Source organism: Ovis aries, chromosome 2 (assembly GCF_016772045.2).
Source record: "Ovis aries strain OAR_USU_Benz2616 breed Rambouillet chromosome 2, ARS-UI_Ramb_v3.0, whole genome shotgun sequence".
Lineage (NCBI taxonomy): Eukaryota > Metazoa > Chordata > Mammalia > Artiodactyla > Bovidae > Ovis > Ovis aries.
In genome coordinates, this window is record NC_056055.1 from 233,147,460 (window position 1) to 233,164,818 (window position 17,359).

Genomic DNA, 17,359 nt, shown 5'->3' on the forward strand with positions numbered 1-17,359 from the left:
ATAAATAAGATTAACACAAAAAATCCATGACAAAGTCTCAAACTTTAAATATGAACAGGATCTGAGCCTGTGCTTCTGTGACCCTACCCTGCTTGCAGAACCTTGATCTAGCACCTATTCCAATAAAGCTTTATTTACAAAAATAGGCGGCCAGCCCATGAGCCATAGTTTGCTGAACTGCATGAAAAAGTTATTGAGTCTCAGGGCACCCCTTCCATTTCGTGTGCAAGGTGAAGCAGCACTGGCCTCACCCAGGATCTGGGATGGGGGGAATCCTCCAGGGCTTCCCAGGGTGCTCGTGGCATAGCCTTGTGACCGAGGCACCGGACCTGCCTGTCTGACCATCTTCAGCTCGCCAGAGACTAAAGGAGCAATGCAGTCCACCTTTGCACGAAAAAGCTACCCCAAAACTTCATGGCTTAAAACAACAATTTATAGGACTTCCCTGGGCTTCCCAGGTGGCACAAATGGTCAAGACCCCACCTGCCAATGCAGGAGACATAAGAAATGCAGGTTCAGTTCCTGGGTAGGGAAGATCCCCTGGAGGAGGGCATGGCAACCCACTCCAGTATTTGTCTCTGGAGAATCACATGGACAGAGGAGCCTGGTGGTCCATAATGTTGCAGAGTCAGACATGACTAAAGCGACGCACTGGTGGTGCAGTGGCTAAGACTCCGAGCTCTCAATGCTCAGGTTCAACCCTTGGTCAAGGAACTAGATCCCACATGTGGCAGCTAAAGATCCTGCATGCCACAACGAAGATCTAAGACCTGGCGCAGCCAAATAAATAAATATTTTAAAAATTTGTGAGTGTCGCAGTTATGTGGATCAGTGATGGGGCTGGGACCAGATGGACAGCTCTCTCAGGCTCCGCTGGACCTAGGTGCACATCTGTGATCAGAGGGCAGTCGAGGGCCTCACTCAGGTCTGGCAGTTGGCTGTGGGCTGGATCCTGGGTTCACCCTCTGGCAAATTAGTTCAGGCTCATTCACCTGGTGTTCTCAGGACATCTGCAGTGAGAGAGATCAAGCCCGCATGCTGTGCAGGTTTCTACCTGCATCACATTTGCTGCTCTCCTGTTGGCAAATGCAGGTCTCACAGCCAAGGCCTAGTCTCTGCAGAGGGACTAAAAGGAAACAAAGAAAAACCTGATAGGACTGCAACAGTCTGCCCCAGAGAGGGTGTTCAGAACTTACACATCTCAGAATCGAATCTTCCCGCATGAATTTTCCACCGGGGCATAACCTCTCCATTTTAATTCAGTTCAACGTATCCTGGGGGACTGTTCTGCACTGGGTTGTGGGGGGGGTGTGATTATGTTAAATTAGCATCGGTTAGCTTGAACCCTGGTGAAGGGAAAGTGCAATGGAGACAGTCCGGGGGAGGCACATGGCTCTCTTGGGAGTGGAGGGTCCCAGGAGGCGGGGGAGACTGTGTCACAAGGCCCTTGGGGAAGCCCTATTGGAAACTTACTCTTAGCTCCAACCTGCAGGCTGCACTGGGCCATGCACTGGTGAGGAGGCTGGGATCAGTTCAAGGACCCTACAGCCTCCCTTACCCACACAGAGCACATGCCGCCGCAACATCCTAGAGAAGCTTGGTTAAACTTGAAGCAGGAGACAAAGTTCCACTGGCCAGCGAGTTGCCATCCATCTTCTAGGAAGAATCCCTGGACTCTGCGGATAGCCAGGGTTCAGGGCAGGCATCAGTGCCAGTTTGAAGCCATGGGCAGATTTCCAGGAGGCTGTGGAATTTGGAGAAAGTCAGGTCTAGAGACACCTACCCAGAGTCGTAAATTAAGGTGTCTGTTGAAGCCTGGGAGTGGATAGAATCTCAGAGGAGAAGACTGGAGAAATAAGGAACCTGGGGAAGAACCAGGGGTGAGAGAAGGAAGAGGGCCTGCTGCAGGAGACAGTCTCCGGGGAGGAGGCGCCCTGGGAACACGTGCCCTAGAACCGGCGGAGGAAAGCAGTGCATGGCTGGTGGTCACCATGGTCCGAGCCGGAGGAGGGTGGGGCTGCCTGAGGATACATTCCAGAGAGCAGTCCTGGGCCAGAGGTCAGCCTGGCCCGGGAAGAACTGAGGTGACCAGTTGGATGCTAGGGGCGTTGAGGTCAGGTGTTGGCTGGAGAAGGACAAGGCCATGGCATGACCTTTCAGAGGGGCAACTGGAGCCAAGGCCACTGAGCAGTGGATTTAAGTTGCTAGGAGCAGGATGTCCACCAGGCCCTGAGCCAGGTCCACCTGGATGGGAGGCAGTGGTATTCTGGAGCCAGCTCACACCTGCTCGCTACATTTTCAGGAGTTCCCTGAGCTGGTGTTGAAGACAGCCATTTCCAAAGCTCAACTTTTACAAACTTAAAATTAGGGATTTCCCTGACAGTCCTGTGGTCAAGACTTCATCTTCCAATGCAGGAGGTACAGGCTTGATCCCTGGTCAAGAAGCTAAGATCCCACATGCCTCAAGGGCAAAAAACAAAACAGAAGCAATATTGTAACAAAGTCAATAAAGACTTTAAAAATGGTCCACATCAAAAAAATCATTTTAAAAAATTAAGTCAGCCAGTTCAGTTCAGTCACTCAGTCATGTCCGACTCTTTGCAACCTCATGGACTGGAGCACACCAGGCTTCCCTGTTCAGCACCATCTCCCAGAGCTTACTCAAACTCATGTCCATTGAGTCGGTGATGCCATCCAACCATCTCATCCTCTGTCGTCCCCTTCTCCTCCTGCCTTTGATCTTTCCCAGCATCAGGGGATTTTCCATTGAGTCAGTTCTTCGCGTCAGGTGGCCAAATGGAGCTTCAGCTTCAGCATCAGTCCTGCCAATGAATATTCAGGACTGATTTCCATTAGGATTCACTGGTTTGATCTCCTTGAAGTCCAAGGGATTCTCAAGAGTCTTCCCCAACACCACAGTTCAAAAGCATCAATTCTTTGGTGCTAAGCTTTCTTTATAGTCCAATGCTCACATCCATACATGACTACTGGAAAATCCATAGCTTTGACTAGACAGACCTTTGTAGGCAAAGTAATATCTATGTTTTTAATATGCTTTCTAGGTTGATCATAGCCTTTCTTCCAAGGAGCAAATGTCTTTTAATTTCATGGCTGCGGTCACCATCTGCAGTGATTTTGGAGCTCAAGAAAATAAAGTCTGTCACTGTTTTTATTGTTTCCCCATCTACTTGCTATGAAGTGATGGGACCTGATGCCATGACCTTCATTTCTTGATTGTTGAGTTTTAAGCCAGTTTTTTCACTCTCCTCTTTCACTTTCATCAGGAGGCTTTTTAGTTCCTCTTTGCTTTCTGCCATAAGGATGGTGTTATCCGCATATCGAGGTTACTGATATTTCTCCCAGCAATCTTGATTCCAGCTGGAATCAAATCCCTTATGATTATACAGTAGAAGTGACAAATAGATTCAAGGGATTAGATCTGATAGAGTGCCTGAAGAACTCAGGACAGAGATTCCTGGCGTTGTACAGGAGGCAGTGATCAAGACCATCCCCAAGAAAAAGAAATGCAAAAAGGCAAAATGATTGTCTGAGGAGGCCTTACAAATACCTGTAAAAAGAAGAGAAGCTAAAGGCAAAGGAGAAAAGGAAAGATAGAACCATCTGAATGCAGAATTCCAAACAATAGCAAGGAGAGATAAGAAAGCCTTCCTCAGTGATCAGTGAAAAGATACAGAGGAAAACATTAGAATAGGAAAGACTAGAGATCTCGTCAAGAAAATTAGAGATACCAAGGGAACATTTCATGCAAAGATGGGCACAATAAAGGACAGAAATGGTCTGGACCTAACAGAAGCAGAAGATATTAAGAAGAGGTGGCAAGAATACAGAGAACTGTACAAAAAAGATCTTCATGACCCAGATAACCACAATGGCGGGATCACTCACCTAGAGCCAGACATCCTGGAATGCGAAGTCAAGTGAGCCTTAGGAACTGTCACTATGAACAAAGCTATTGGAATTCCAGTTGAGCTATTTCAAATCCTGGAAGATGATGCTGTGAAAGTGCTGCACTCGGTATGCCAGCAAATTTGGAAAACTCAGCAGTGTCCACAGTTTCTTTCCCAGAGAAAGGCAATGCCAAAGAATGTTCAAACTACTGCACAATTGCACTCATCTCACACACTAGCAAAGTAATGCTCAAAATTCTCCAAGCTAGGCTTCAGCAGTATTTGAGCTGAGAACTTCCAAATGGTCAAGTTGGATTTAGAAAAGGCAGAGGAACCAGAGATCAAATTGCCAACATCCACTGGATCATACAAAAAGCAAGAGAGTTCCAAAAAAACATCTACTCCTGCTTTATTGACTACACCAAAGCCTTTGACTGTGTGGATCACAGCAAACTGTGGAAAATTCTTAAAGAGATGGGAATACCAGACCATCTGACTACCTCCTGAGAAATCTGTATACAGGTCAAGAAGCAAGTTAGAACTGGACATGGAACAACAGATTGGTTCCAAGTTGGGAAAGAAGTACATCAAGGCTGTATATTGTCACCCTGTTTATTTAACTTCTATCCAGAGTACATCATGGGAAATGCCGGCCTGGATGAAGCATAAGCTGGAATCAAGATTGCTGGGAGAAAAAAATGAAATAATTTCTGTTAAAAATAAAAGTAATAAATGCTCAAATCTCATCCCTTTCTAGTTTTACCATTTACCATTGTCTGCATCCTGGAGGGTTCTTACACTGTGTTGTATTAACATCCGTATGGGGGGAGATAGGGCTTCCCTCACAGCACAGATGGTGAAGGATCTGCCTGCACTGCAGAAGACCAGGGTTCAGTCGTGGGCTGGGAAGATGCCCTGGAGAAGGAAATGGCTACCCACTCCAGTATTCTTGCCTGGAAAATTCCATGGACATTGGAGCCTGGCAGGCTATAATCCATGGGGTCACAAAAGAGTTGGATGTGACTGAGCGACTCACACTTTCACTTTCACTTCTCAAACCTGGGCACCCCGCCCTCCCCACCCCCAGAGCAGCCTGAAGCAGAAGGTTGGGTGGATCAGGGACAAGGTGGAAGGAGCAGGGCAGTGTGTGTCCCCTGGCATGGCACACCCTAAAGATGGCAAGTGAAGGGGACAGGTGATGGTTACATCACTTCACAACCAGGCCTTTGCCCTGCCGGAGCCTTCCGTGTGAGTCATGCGCCAACTGAGGGTGATGTCCAGTGGCCCCGGGTACCCTTGGACCCCTCCCTCTTGGCACACTGCTGCTGCTCGCCCTTCAGCAATCTCTGTGCCACCTAGAAACACACGCACCGTGTGTGCTCAAGGGCGTGACGCTGCTCCTGCCCACCCGTCATCGCGGCGGGCCACCCTCCCAAGGAGCCAGGAAGCCTTCCCTAGCTACACTCCTAGGACTTTGTGATCTGGTTCTTCAACGCCCAGCAGATAAGTGTGGATGCCCTGCTCACACCAGCAGCACTCAGGCCAGGTTGACCTCAGGCAACAGCATCTTCAAGAGAGAAGCCAGGCAGAGGGACTCAGTGACTTGTAAGTCCAGAGGGGCAGAGTCTGGGTGTCCTGGAGACTGGTTGCACTGGGAGAAGACAGGCATAGAGCCTGGTTAAATTGTCTGAGTGAAAGATAGGAAGAGCAGGAGCAAAAGTGGCCAGGCCATGAGCTGGGGAGACACGAGCCCCAGGACGAAGGCCAGCCTTCCAGGGCCCCACCTGGGAAGCAGCGTGACTAGGGGCTTGAAGCCTCCTGGAAGCCCCCGGCCCCGGGGCTTGAGGATCGATTTATAGCCTCGTGTGAGCCTCATAGCTGGACTGTCTTCTGGGGGGACCCAGTTTCTGAGCCCAAAGTCCCACAGACAAGACCCCTGGGCAGAGGGGCCCAAAGGCTGGGAGAGTGTTGGGCGTGGGCTCCCAGGCAGGGAGTCGGTGACCAGGACTCGCCCTCCACTGAGGGCATGGAAAAGACCCTGATGCTGGGAAAGATTGAAGACGGGAGGAGAAGGAGACAACAGAGCATGAGATGGTTGGATGGCATCACTGACTGAATGGACATGAGTTTGAGTAAACTCCAGGAGTTGGTGATGGACAGGGAGGCCTGGTGTGCTGCAGTCCATGGGGTCACAAAGAGTCGGACATGACTGAGTGACTGAACTGAACTGAACTAGAGGGCGTGGAGTGGAGGGAGGAGGGAAAAGTGGAAAAAAACACAAAATTCAGGCCAAAGGAAGGATTTCTGAGGTTTCAGGGACCCTGAGGGGGTGCTCATGGAAATAGGGAGGGAGGTGGGAACCTGGCTCTCACTGGACCACCTTGGAACACCAAAGAGAACAAGTCCCCCATCATCAGAAAGGGATCTGGGCTGGGCCAGGCCAGACCCTCCCCTGAGCAACCTGAGCGCCTGCACCTTGGCAACTGGACCGTTGTCCCGGTGACTACAAAGAGAGAGGAAGAATGGAGGTAGTTGCACTTCCATTGCAATGACTTAAAGGATTTGGCACTAAGAAAGGTGCAGGGAGCAGCCAGCGAAGGAGAGCCTTGACCCACAGGCTGCAGAGGTACCACCAAAGCTGGGGGGTAGGGCAGCGTCACCCAACATCCGGACACGGACGTTGTGACACTCTGCCATAACATCTGAGGGCCATCCCACCTGTGCCTGGGATTCCTTGATGATCAGAAATTGGGATACTACCATGATAGCTCAGCTGGTAAAGAATCCGCCTGCAATGCAGGAAACCCCAGTTCAATTTCTGGGTCAGGAAGATCCACTGGAGGAGGGATGGATTACCCACTCCAGTATACTTGGGCTTCCCTGGTGGCTCAGATGGTAAAGAATTTGCCTGCAATGCGGGAGACCTTGGTTCGATTCCCTAGGTCGGGAAGATCCCCTGGAGGAAGGCATGGCAACCCACTCCAGTATCCTTGCCTGGAGAATTCCAGGGACAGAGGAGCCTGGCTGGCTACAGTCCATGGGGTCCTAGAGAGTAGGACAGGACTGAGCAACTAAGCACAGCACAGCACATGGGATGCCTGAGCAGACTTCCTCCAAGTAGGATGGCATCTCCTTCCCTACCGGCAGCCACATTGTCCAAAGGGAAATCCCACTCTCCACCTTGCCCCTGCCCTCTGAAGTCATGCAGGGCAGGCGGTGGGCTGGAGCCTCAGGGGTCAGGCCCCAAGGCCCCTCTCCCTCTGGACAGCAAAGCTGAAGTGCTGGCTCCCCAGGCTGAGTCCCCTTCTGCAGGAGCAGAGAAGGAGATGCCACTGAGGAGGAGACAGAGGCATGATCCCTCGGCAGAGTCCACTTGCAGATGTCTCCAGCAACACCTTGACCTTTTCTGCTTACCTGGGCCAATAATTCACCAACAAATCCCTGCTTTGTTGATTGGTTAATGATTCTTCAGGTTGGGTGTCACTGGTGTGCATGCGCTTGCACGCTCAGCCACTCAGCCATGCTCCAGTCTTTCCTGACCCCATGGACTGCAGCCCACCAGGCTCTTCATCCATGGAATTTTCCAGGCAAGAGTACTGGAGCAGGTTGACATTTCCTTCTCCAGGAGGGTGTCTCTTCAGTTTAGTCGCTCAGTCATGTCCAACTCTTTGCGACCCCATGAATCGAAGCACCCAAGACCTCCCTGTCCATCACCAACTCCCGGAGTTCACTCAGACTCACGTCCATCGAGTCAGTGATGCCATCCAGCCATCTCATCCTCTGTCGTGCCCTTCTCCTTCTGCCCCCAACCCCTCCCAGCATCAGAGTCTTTTCCAGTGAGTCAGCTCTTCGCATGAGGTGGCCAAAATATTGGAGTTTCAGCTTTAGCATCCTTCCTTCCAAAGAAATTCCAGGGCTGATCTCCTTTAGGATGGACTGGTTGGATCTCCTTGCAGTCCAAGGGACTCTCAAGAGTCTTCTCCAACACCACAGTTCAAAAGCATCAATTCTTCGGCGCTCAGCTTTCTTCACAGTCCAACTCTCACATCCATACATGACCACTGGAAAAACCATAGCCTTGACTAGACGGACCTTTGCTGGCAATGTCTCTGCTTTTAAATATGCTATCTAGGTTGGTCATAACTTTTCTTCCAAGGAGTAAGCGTCTTAATTTCGTGGCTGCAGTCACCATCTGCAGTGATTTTGAAGCCCAAAAAAATAAAGTCTGACACTGTTTCCACTGTTTCCCCATCTATTTCCCATGAAGTGATGAGACCAGATGCCACGATCTTCGTTTTCTGAATGTTGAGCTTTAAGCCGACTTTTTCACTCTCCACTTCCACTTTCATCAAGAGGCTTTTTAGTTCCTCTTCACTTTCTGCCATAAGGGTGGTGTCATCTGCATATCTGAGGTTATTGATATTTCTCCTGGCAATCTTGATTCCAGCTTGTGTTTCTTCCAGTCCAGCGTTTCTCATGATGTACTCTGCATAGGAGTTAAATAAGCAGGGTGACAATATACAGCCTTGACATACTCCTTTTCCAATTTGGAACCAGTCTGTTGTTCCATGTCCAGTTCTAACTGTTGCTTCCTGACCTGCATACAGGTTTCTCAAGAGGCAGGTCAGGTGGTCTGGTATTCCCATCTCTCTCAGAATTTTCCACAGTTGATTGTGATCCACACAGTCAAAGGCTTTGGCATAGTCACTTAATAGCAACCAAAACAGTGACCCCACCCATTTAGATGTGGGTTGCCTTCGGGCTCTGCTGGCCACATCACTCCCAATTTTTCTTCCAAATCCACCTTCTTTTAGCAGCTGGGGAAAAGTGTCTCTAACTCAACTTGTGAATTTTTTCTTGTGCAACCACCCTCTCTCCCTCCCACCCACCCATTCACACACACACACAGACGTGCTCCCCACCTGGCCCTCAGGAAGTGTGGTCTGATGTTGCGGCTCTGCCCCTCGGCCTCAGGTCCCTTCAAGGAAATGTCATCTGATTGGGTCCCTGGTGATTCTTCAGCAACAAACACTGCCTTACAAAGTTCCAAACCACTCGCCCTTAAATTCTTGAAAGAACAACTTTCCACCTGTATGGTTTTGGCAAAATAGTGAGGACCCCCTCTGTGGGCTTCCCTGGTAGCTCAGACAGTAAATAATTTGCCTGCAATTTAGGAGACCCATGTTTGATCCATGGGTTGGGAAGATCCTCTGGAAAAGGGAATGGCTACCCACTCCAGTATTCTTGCCTGAAGAATCCCATGAACAGAGACTGGTGGGCTATACAGTCCATGGGATCACAAAGAGTCAGACATGACTGAGTGACTAACACACCCTCTGCGACAAACACAAGACCAGGAGGGGACAAGAATGGGACCGATGAGGCCAGGTATGAAAGTTGTTCAGTTGTGTCCAACTCTGCGATCCCATGGACTGTGTCCATGGAATTCTCCAGGCCAGATTACTCAAGTGGGTAGCCTTTCCCTTCTCCAGGGGATCTTCCCAACCCAGGGGTTGAACCCAGGTCTTCCGCATTGCAGGTGGATTCTTTACCAACTGAGCCACAAGGGAAGCCCTGGGGAATCAGCAAAAGGAGTTAAGGTGGGACCAAGAGGCCACTGCAAGCCAACCTCGAGGTCTTGTGAGGACTAGGCTCCCTCCACAGCCTCCATCGTGAGGGTCAGGGTTTCCGCAAGGATCCTGAGGTCACCGTAAGGCAGGAGCAGCAGCAGGTCAAGCAAACTGAACCCAAAAGTCCAAGGTCATAGTTGTAGTTAAATAACGTCTTCACAGAAACTCAGTCTGACCCAGGGATAAAATACACCACCTCCTTTTTCCTGCATGGCTCTGTGGCTAACAAAAAAGTTTTCTGCCAGAAGGTAAGGCACCCAACTGGTGCCTAGGGTGGACCAGGCAGGCAGAAAATGCCCTCACGGCTATTTCTACCCACCACACCCCCGCCACCCCAAACGGCTCTGGCCTTGCCCTCTCTCTGTGTGTCCTGGAGCTGACCTTCCAGGACTGGGGCTCCAGGCTCAGCAACCCCCACCCCCACCCCACTCACACCTGTGCTGGTCATCTTCTGCTGTTACAGCATCAGGTCCAGGGCCCACTTTTCTTTTCTCCTCTGCAGGTTTGCCAACATCCATAATCAAACATCTGTAATCGGTGGCTCCCCCACACCTGCAGTGACCCTCCCATGTGAGACATGGAGTATTTCCTGCCATATCAGCAAACAAGGACGTCACAGCCACCAGTGATTGCAGCCCTGCAATATGAGCCAGTGAGCCCTGAGAAAACCCAGGAAAGAAAAGATCTGACACCCAGCTGCCATCAAACTGCAGTCACTGCCTATGGTGAGCCCGGAGGAAACTCAGGATGTGAAAACACAGGACCCTGGCCCCGGAGAGCTGAGGTGCATGTCAAAGGAATGATTTCAGTGAGCCCAGACTCCTGCATCTTCCCAGACACAGAAAATTCCTTAACTTGGGTTATCCGATTGTCTTCAATTAACATTCATCTTTTGATCTTCCAACTCCCTGCTCTTTGTTACAAACCTTCTATATAACCTGGATCCCCTCCTTGCCTCCTCAGAGCAGTTCTCTCAAGGTTACTTGAGATGCTGCCTCCAGCCTTGAAGTCCTAAAAATTCCGACCAAATAAAACAAAACTTTCAGCTTTTAGGTTGTGGATATTTTTTAGGTCTGCTCACATTCAGGAAAGATCCTGGGTCCAATTGTCCAGAATCAGGGGTGCGGGGGGCTGGCTCTGAAAATGGTTTTATCCACTCCTGCCCTTCACCCAGCCCTCACCGGCCCACTTCCTCCCAGTCCTCCTGTCTCATCTTTCCGGGGATCCAACCAATCTCCCAGTGCCTGCTCCAGACAGATGACAGTCTGGGAGAGTGGAAGGGCACCAGAGACTCTATCCAATGATGAGAAGGCCTAAGCAGCAAGAAAGGGACCGACCATCCCTCCCTCTCTGTCCCTGGGTGCCTCTGGCTCCTTAAATTCTGGAAGTGGAAACAGTCTCCTGGGTCTAATGTCAGCCTCAAACCAAGACCAAACCAATTCAGAACTGTGGTCCCCAGACGACTGGGCCGAAATGGCTTGAGCCACAAATCCCAGAAAGGAAGCTCCCTGTCAAAGAAGAAATGATTGTCTCAGCATCTCCCCTCCCTATATTGATGGGGAGAGAAGGTCAGGGGTTGGGAGAAGGAGAATGGGAAAAGAGCTGCCACTCAGAAGTGGGGTACTCCTGAGAATGAAGCCCTGTGTCTTCTGCAGAAGTGGACCAGCTCAGCCTTCCACGCCCAGAGGCCTTGCTCTCCCACAGGGAGCCTGAGGCTATTTAGAGAGATATCTGTCCATGGAGAATACAGTGGGAATGATGTAGGAGATATGAATGATGTGGGGCTCCAGGTTAAACATTTACAAGTGGCCCCCTGTTTACATTTCTTGGGGCACAAAGAAGTGGATTTCAGACTGGATACTTATCATTTCAGTTCACTCACTTAGTCACGTCCGACTCTTTGCAACCCCATAGACTGTAGCACACCAAGCTTCCCTGTCCATCACCAACTCCCAGAGCTTGCTTAAGCTCATGTCCAGCAAGTCGGTGATGCCATCCAACCATCTCATCCTCCGTCGTCCCCTTCTCCTCCTGCCTTCAATCTTTCCCAGCATCAGGGGGTTTTCCAATGAGTCAGTTCTTTGCATCAGGTGGCCAAAGTATTGGAGTTTCAGCTTCAGCATCAATCCTTCCAATGAACATTCAGGACTGCGTTCCTTCAGGATTCACTGGTTTGATCTCCTTGCAGTCCAAGGGACTCTCAAGAATCTTCTCGAACACCACAGTTCAAAAGCATCAATTCTTTGGTGCTCAGCTTTCTTTATAGTCCAATTCTCACTTCCATACATGACCACTGGAAAAATCATAGCTTTGACCAGACGGACCTTTGTTGGCATTGTCTCTGCTTTTTAAGATGCTGTCTAGGTTGGTCATAGCTTTTCTTCCAGGAGCAAGCACCTCTTGGCTGCGTCACCACCTGCGGTGATTTTGGAGCCCAGGAAAATAAAGTCTGTCACTGTTTCCATTGTTTCTCCATCTATTTGCCATGAAGTGATGGGACCTGATGCCATGATCTTCGTTTTCTGAATGTTGAGTTTTAAGCCAGCTTTTTCACTCTCCTCTTTCACTTTCATAAAGAGGCTCTTTAGTTCCTCTTTGCTTTCTGCCATAAGGGTGTAACATTTTCTGAGGCAAGATATGTGGGCTCCAGTTAAGGCATGTACAATCAGCCTCCTGTTTGCCCTCCAAAATAAAAGTAACAACAGAAACAGGATAAATAGTCATTGTTTGTTTTTTGTAAACACCTTGAAGTAACAGTCAAGGCAATAGTCAGGGTAATAGTCACGGCAAGGACAAAGAGGAGCAAAATCCTTTTTGAGTAAAAGATTAAGGGATCTCTGCTTCCGCCTCTTTGGGGACAAGGGAGACACTACACATGCACAGAAAGGTTCCTTGTGGGTCAAAAGTCAAGAGATAACACCAAGCCCTAATGAGTCTCGCTCCTCCCAGAAGCCTTCACTTCGAGATCCATCTTGACTGAGGGGTGCGCGTGTACCCAGGAGAGGGTCTCAGGGTAGGGCAGGTGTGGATAAAGAAACCAGATAGATGGCCTGAAGGAAGACAAAAACCCGAAAGCACTGCCCTATATAAATGACTTAACCTCCTCTTTACTGTGCTCCTGCTCACAAGGTGGGATGCCCATACCCTTTCTCTCCCCAGTGCATCTCTGCTTTGCTTCTGCCTCAACTATAATAAACCAACCGTTTCTCTATGCGTTCTCCCACTTGTGCTGTGTTGTACCTGCATTTACAGCTTCTGCCTCTGTGACAAATGCATTTTTTACTGAGGGCAAAGATCCAGGGAAAAATAGCCTCTAGCCCTTGCTGGTCTGGTGGCTAGGATTCCTGGTTTTTTTCCAGGCTACCCAAGCTCAATTCCTGGGCAGAAAATTAAGATCTCACTTCGCATCACCACTCGCTGTTGCCTCGCCTGAGATCAGCAAGGGGCATTGAGCCCAGCTTCATTGGTCAAGCAGGACTGGGTGTGGGGTTTCACCTTCCCAAAGCAGCTCTAGCTGCAAGAAGGCAGGAAAGGCCAGCAGAAAGGCAGGCCTCACAGCTTCGTTTCTTCCACTGTCCAAGCCCAAGGGGGAGGCTGCACAGGTGGGCAGCTGCCTGTAGCCCAGACAACTTTGGTGCATGGCGCCATCATGTCTGTGCCCAGCCTCTCTTGGCAACACTGGATCGGAGGTCTCTCAACACCGGACAGGATCATATCAGCCTCTTATTCCTGGCTGAAGGATGCCCTTCCACAGTGCCAGGAGCAGGCTGGGGCCTCCACTGGGACAGAGGTCCAGCGCCCTGAAGTATGTATCACACCTCGTACTTGTTAACACTTCCTGGGCAGAGTCGGGCTTCCTGAGAACTTGCCCTGTGCTGGGGTTTAGGGGAAGAAAGCAAGACCAGCAGGGGGGCCATGGAGGGAGTAGGGGTGCTGGAGCTAGGAGGCTCGCCCTGGCCCAGGTGGAAGTCGGGGACCCACACCCACGATGGAAGAAGGCCCTGCGGGCCCCTGGGGAGGGGTCAGACCCCAGGAGACACAGGGCTGGGCTTCTCCTGCCTTTCTCTCCGTGGCCAACATCCCACGTGTGCTTTGGCCCCTTCCTGCCCTTCCCCACTCATCTCCATTCCTTGTTGGGCCTCCACTGGGACCCCAGCTTCCAAGAGACCTCTCTCACTCTTTTTGTCACAGCACAGACAGCCTGAGGGTCCTTGCTGGGAGCTCTGGGAGGGCAAAGAGGGCCTGGGCATCTTTCCAGTGTCCTGCAGAGTGGGTATGATATACCTGTACTTGCAGAAGTCACAGGGAAGGGCCGGCACCCTGTCTTGAGAGCTCCAAGGTGCCACTTCATCTAGGACAAGCCCTGAGCCCGCCCTTAAGGCCTCTCCCAGCTGGGGCTCAACTCTCCTCCCCACAAACCACACATCCCTTCAGGGAGCCCATGTCTAGTTGCTTCTTCTTTTTAATGGTTTTATTGAGGTATCATTAACATTCAATCAACTCGACTGTATCACGTGTACGATGTGATCAGTTCTGATGGATGTGAATATCCACGACACCATCTCCACAAGCAGCAGAGTGAAGAGATCTGTCACTCCAAAAGATTTCCTCCAGCCTCTAGTAGCCTTTTCCTTCCCCGCTTCCCATCTCTAGGCAACTGATTTTCCTGTCATTAAAAGCAAGTTTGTCTTCTCCCAACTTTTATGTATTCACTAGAATTACTTTTGTTATTGTTGTTGTTCAGCCACTCGGTCATGTCCAATTCTTTGTGACCCCAAGGACTGCAGCACACCAGGCTTCCTTGTCCTTCACTGTCTCCCAGAGTTTGCTATACAAAATTATACAGCAGGTATTCTTTCTGATCTGGCTCTGTCACTCAGCGTAACAAATCTATTCCTGTTGCGGTGTGTATCAGGAGTTTAGTCCTTTGTATTACAATACTGACTAGTGTTCCATTTTATTTTTTTAAGATTTATTTTTGGCTGTGCTGGGTCTTCCTTGCTGCCCAGGAGCTTTCATGAGTTGCGGCGCATGGGCTTTTCATAGCAGTGACTTCTCTTGTTGCAAAACACAGGCTCTAGGCGCACAGGCTTCAGTAGTTGTGGCCTCCAGGCTCTAGAGCACAGGTTCAGTAGTTGAGGCACACAGTCTTAGTTGCTCCACGGCATGTGCCATCCTCCCAGACCAGGCTTTGAACCCATGTCCCTCGCATTGTAAGGCAGGTTCTCAACTACTGAACCATAACGGAAGCCCCTAGTATTCCATTTTATAATACCACCATTGCTTTATTAGTGACTACAAATAAAGATGTCATTAGCCTTCATGTCCAAGTCTTTTATGGACATGAGTGTTGTTTCTCTTTGGTGAATACTTAGAAGTTGAATGACTGGGTCACATGGTAAGTATATGTTTAACTTATTAGAAAACCGTTGGGAAATGAAATATTTCTTGCCATATCAGTCAACAAGGATGTCACAATTGTCAGTGATTGCAGCCCTCCAATGTGAGCCGGTAAGCTCTAAGGACACTTAAGAAGGAGAAGAATACCAGTCAGCAGACTGCAGCCCTTCCCTATGGTGAGCCCCAAGTGATCTCAAGATGTGAAAAAACACAGGATCCTGGCCCAGGATAGCTGAAATGCATATGAAAAGAATGATTTCAGTGAGCCCAGACTCTTGCATTATGAGAAAAACCCCGATGCTGGGAAAGACTGAAGGCAGGAGGAGAAGGGGACGGCAGAAGATGAGATGGTTGAATGGCATCACCGACTTCAGTTTGAGCAAACTCTGGGAGATGGTGAAGGACAGGGAAGCTTAGCGTGCTGCAGTCCATGGAGGTGCAAAGGGTTGGACAAAAATGAGCAATAAAACAAGACGACTCTTGCATTTTCCCATATACAGGGAAAAGTGCCAAATTCCTTAACTTGGGATATCTGATTTTTTTTTAAGCAACAGTAACATTTTGATATTGAGACTACCTGCCCTTTGTTGCAAAACTTCTATATAAGCTGACTCCTCCCCTCGTCTCCCCAGAGCAGTTCTCTCAGGGTTACTTGAGATGCTGTTCCTGGACTCAAAGTCCTAAAAATTTCCACCAAATAAAATATAACTCTCAACTTTTAGGTTGTGACTATTGTTTAAAGTCCAGCTGTTTTCTGAAGGTGTCACACCTGTTGACATTCCCCAAACCACCAGTGGGCAAGAGTTCCAGTGGCTCCACCTACTCAAACACTTGGTCTGGTTGGACTTGGTAATTCAGACCTTCTAATACACTGTAAAAGGATCACTTCCATCATCTCAGAGTTTATCATAATTATACAATGTGGTATTACCAACTCTACTCACCATATTTTACCCCAGATCCTTAGACCTTATTTTGTTTGCTTGTTTGGTTTTTGCCACATCACGTGTCTTGCAGAATTTTAGTATCCTGACCAGGGATTGAACCTGTACCCCCAGCAGTAGAAGCTCAGAGTCCTAACCACTGGACCACCAGGGAAATCCCCTTATTCATTTTATAGCTGAAAGTGTGTCCCTTTTTATCCACCTCTCCTTATTTCCCCCACTCCTAGTCCCTGACAACCACTTTTTTTGTTTGTTTTTTTGAGTTTGACTTTTAAAAATTCCACATATGAGTGATATCATGTAGTATTCATCTTGGTCTGGCTATTTCATTTAACATAATGCATTCAAGGGGCTTCCCAGGTGGCTCAGCAGTAAAGAACCCACCTGCAATACAGGAGATGTAGAAGGCTCAGGTTTGATCTATGGGTTGGGAAGCTCCCCTGGAGAAGGAAATGGCAAGCCCCTCCAGTATTCTTGCCTAGAGAATCCCATAGACAGAGGAGCGTGGCGGGGCTACAGTCCTTGGGGTTGCAAGAGTCAGACATGACTTAGCAACTAAACAACAACAACACTCTCAAGATCCATCCACATTTTCAAAAATGCTAAGATTGCCTTCATGGCTGAATAATACTCATATATATATTCAAATGACACCATTCTTATGGCAGAAAGTGAAGAGGAACCAAAGAGCCTCTTGAAAGTGAAAGAGGAGAGTGAAAAAGCTGGCTTAAAGCTCGACATTCAAAAAACAAAGATCATGGCATCAGGTCCCATCACTTCATGGCAAATAGATGGGGAAACAATGGAAACAGAGACAGACTTTATTTTCTTGGGCTCCAAAATCACTGCAGATGGTGACTGCAGCCAAGAGGTGCTTGCTCCTGGAAGAAAAGCTATGACCAACCTAGACAGCATCTTAAAAAGCAGAGACAATGCCAACAAAGGTCCGTCTGGTCAAAGCTATGATTTTTCCAGTGGTCATGTATGGAAGTGAGAATTGGACTATAAAGAAAGCTGAGCACCAAAGAACTGATGCTTTTGAACTGTGGTGTTGGAGAAGGCTCTTGAGAGTCCGTTGGACTGCAAGGAGATTCAACCAGTCCATTGTAAAGGAAACCAGTCCTAACTAACTATTCATTGGAAGGATTGATGCTGAAGCTGAAACTCCAATACTTTGGCCACCTGATGCAAAGAACTGACTCATTTGAAAAGATGCTGGTGCTGGGAAAAATTGAAGGAAGGAGAAGGGGACAACAGAGAATATGATGGTTGAACAGCATCACCAACTCAATGGACCAACTCGAGCAAGCTCTAGGAGTTGGTGATGGATAGGGAAGCCTGGAGTGCTGCAGTCCATGGGGTCGCAAAGAGTCAAACATGACTGAGCGACTGAACTGATGTATTCAAATATATTCATATTCATATATATATATATCACATCTTCTTTATCCATTCATCCATTGGCATACATTGACAG

The 17,359-nt window shown here is 49.0% G+C and overlaps 1 long non-coding RNA gene across 1 annotated transcript; it reads left to right on the plus strand.

The window, feature by feature from the left end:
- Nucleotides 1–5,397: 5,397 nt before the first annotated feature.
- LOC132659233 (uncharacterized) lies at nt 5,398–10,588 on the plus strand. The gene is made up of 2 exons (XR_009599435.1): nt 5,398–5,513; nt 10,041–10,588. It is a non-coding gene; the product is annotated as an uncharacterized LOC132659233 (long non-coding RNA).
- Nucleotides 10,589–17,359: the final 6,771 nt, after the last annotated feature.